The sequence below is a fragment of the Rattus norvegicus genome, chromosome X (assembly GCF_021556685.1).
Source record: "Rattus norvegicus strain SHRSP/BbbUtx chromosome X, alternate assembly SHRSP_T2T, whole genome shotgun sequence".
NCBI lineage: Eukaryota > Metazoa > Chordata > Mammalia > Rodentia > Muridae > Rattus > Rattus norvegicus.
In genome coordinates, this window is record NC_141554.1 from 85621137 (window position 1) to 85624216 (window position 3080).

Here is a 3080-nt window from a genome sequence, read left to right on the forward strand (position 1 = left end):
TTAATTTTTATCATATAATTACTTTTCATAAATTCTGAAATTATATTACATTTTATTCCTTTTAGAAGGGTAATGTGAGCACATCTGTACATGTGAAGACCAGGGGACAATTTGCAGAACTCTATTCTTTCTTCCACCGTATGGTTCCAGGGAAAAACCTCATATCATCGGAACTTTACCCACTGAGCCATCTTTCTGGCACTTTGGTATATTTTGAATTGACAGATTTTGAACTGATAAAAGAAATAGGTTAATTTCATTCTTTCTCTTTCAGATATCATTTTCCTTACACCATTTATTATACATATTGTCCTTTCTGTAATGTATGTCATTTAAAACTTTGTTGGTTAGATATGAGCTAGTTATATGTATATACATTTATTTCTGGGTTCTCAATTCTATTCTATAGATCTATTATTTCATGAGTTAAGAATATTGAACCCAGGGTCTGGTACATGCTAGGCAAGCATGCTCTCACTGAGATATATTCTCACTTATGTGTTTGATTTTTGTGGCAGTCATGCTATTTTGATTACTATCATTTTGAAGACATATACTGTAACATTAGCAGGTATCTTGTTTTTCTTTGGAGTACTTTACTATTTTAGAATGTTTTGTATTGTGAAACATGTCTTAATATTTTGATGGAGAATATCAATTTTTTACTTTGGGAGGTACAACGATTAAAGCAATATTAATTCTTTAAATATAAATTATTGTCAATATTTGAAGAATGTTAATCCTTCTAACACATGAACCTAGTTCAAGTTATATAGATCTTCCACCTCAATATATTTTTACTTCTCTAATGGCCATATCACCATATTCACCCTTCCATAATTTACCACTTCCTTTTAAAAGAGCATTACCCTGTGCTAACTCTAGTGATTTATCCTCTTGAAAACTATCATCTGACTATGATTTACTTTGTGATAGCAATGTAGTGAAGAGAAAGTTTGATTGAAATACAATGAATACTTGTTTGAAAAAGTTATAGTGAAACCCATTATTTTGTATGAATAACATCATAGTAACAAAAAACAAAATGGGAGCAATATTAGAACTAGAATTCATTTGTTTTTCACACAATCTTATATAAAACTGTATTGCTGATATTTGGGGGGGTTCACAATAGTTTTGGCATCAGAATACAGGTGTTCTGAAATATTTGGTGTCACAGCCAATTTGACAACAAATGAGAAAGGAAAAGACTCATAATATTGTCATCATCAAACACATAGATTTGGGCAAGTCCACCATTACTGGCCATCTACTCTACAAGTGTGGAATCTACAAATGTTCCATCAAAAAGTTTGAAAAGGTAGTGACCACATTAGGAAAAGGCTTCTTCAAGTATTCTTTGGTCATGAACAGCTGAAAGCTGAATATGAATGTAGTATCACAATTGCTATCTATCTCCCTGTGAAAATGTAAGACCAGTAAATATTATGTGACTGTCACTGATGCTCCAGGACACAGAGACTTTAGCAAAGCATGGTTGCAGGCAAGTGTCAGGTTGGCTGTCCTATCCTGAGTGCTGTTGCAGACTTCTGAGCATTCTACAGTTGCTTACACACTAGATGTGAAAAAGCTAATTGTTGGTATCAACAAAGTAGGTTCCTCTGAGCCAATCTACACCCAGAGGGGATATGAGGAAATTGTTAAGAAAGTTAGCACCTACATTAAGAAAATTAGCTAAACCATCATCCAGAGTGTACACATGGACAGACCCATGCTCCAGCTGCATATGTAGCAGAGGATGGCCTTGTTGGGCACCAATGGGAGGAGAAGACCTTGGTCCTGCCAAGGCTAGACCCCCAAGTGTAGGGGAATGTCAGGGCAGGGAGGTAGAAAGGGGTGGGTGGATGGGTGGGGGAACACCCTCATAGAATAGGGTTTATGGATTGGAAACCAGGAAAGGGGATAACATTTGAAATGTAAATTTAAAAATATCCAATAAAAAGGAAAAGGACAAAATTTAAAAAAAAAAAAAAAGAAAATTGGCTACAATATTGAGACAGTAGCATTTGTGCCAATTTCTGGTTGGGATGATAAAAACATGCTAGAACAAAGTGCCAAAATATGCCTTGATTCAAGGGATGAAGAGTCACCTACAAGGATGGCAGTGTCAGTGGGACTACAATGTTGGAAAGTTTGAACTGTATCCGGCCAACTTATTCAGTGGGAAATATTTTATGACTGCCTCTCCAGTATGCCTGTAAAATTGGTGGTCTTGGTACTGTCCCTGTGGGCCAACTGAAAATTGTTCTCAAACCTGGCACAGGTTATCTTTGTTTCAGTCCATGTCACAACAAAAGAAAAGTCTGTTAAAATGCATTATGAGGCTTTGACTGAAACTGCCTGGTAACAATATGGGCTTTCTATGTAAAGAATGGGTCTGTCAAAGGTGTTAGATATGGCAATGCTGTTGGTGACAGAAAAAAAATAAGCCACCACTGAAAGTGTCATTGATCAGGTGAGTTTACTGAATGATCTAGACCAAATTATTGCTATAAATGTGCCTGTACTATATTGTCATACAACTCACATAGCTTGCAAATTTTCTGAACTTATTGGAAAGATCGATCATTGTTATAGTGAGAAGCTAGAATATGGGTCAAAATTCTGGAAATTCAGTGACATAACTATTGTTTACATGGTTGCATATAAGCCAGTATTGGTTGCAATCTTCTCTGACTACCCTGTGCTGTTCATAACATGAGGCAGATAGTTGTATCATCAAAGCTCTGGACAAGAAAGCTGCTGGAAAGACACCAAATTTGCCCAGAAAAACTCAGAAGCCCATATAATATTACATCTTACTTTTGTCACCCCAGTCTTAATCAGTGACATAAGGTCACAAAACTGTTTCAATTGGCCATTAAAATTTAATAATAAACAACTGGTTAATGGTAACAGCAAATCATAAAGCTTTCAGACGGGAATGAGACTGTTCTGTGGATAATTCTCTCTCTCTCTCTCTCTCTGTCTCTGTCTCTGTCTCTGTCTCTCTCTCTCTCTCTCTCTCTCTCTCTCTCGTGTGTGTGTGTGTGTGTGTGTGTGTGTGTGTGTGTATGTGT

At 36.3% G+C, this 3080-nt stretch overlaps 1 pseudogene; it reads left to right on the forward strand.

Moving 5' to 3' along the window:
* The first annotated feature begins 1195 nt into the window (after positions 1-1195).
* Positions 1196-2810, forward strand: Eef1a1-ps18 (eukaryotic translation elongation factor 1 alpha 1, pseudogene 18; annotated as a pseudogene).
* The last annotated feature ends 270 nt before the right edge of the window (positions 2811-3080 follow it).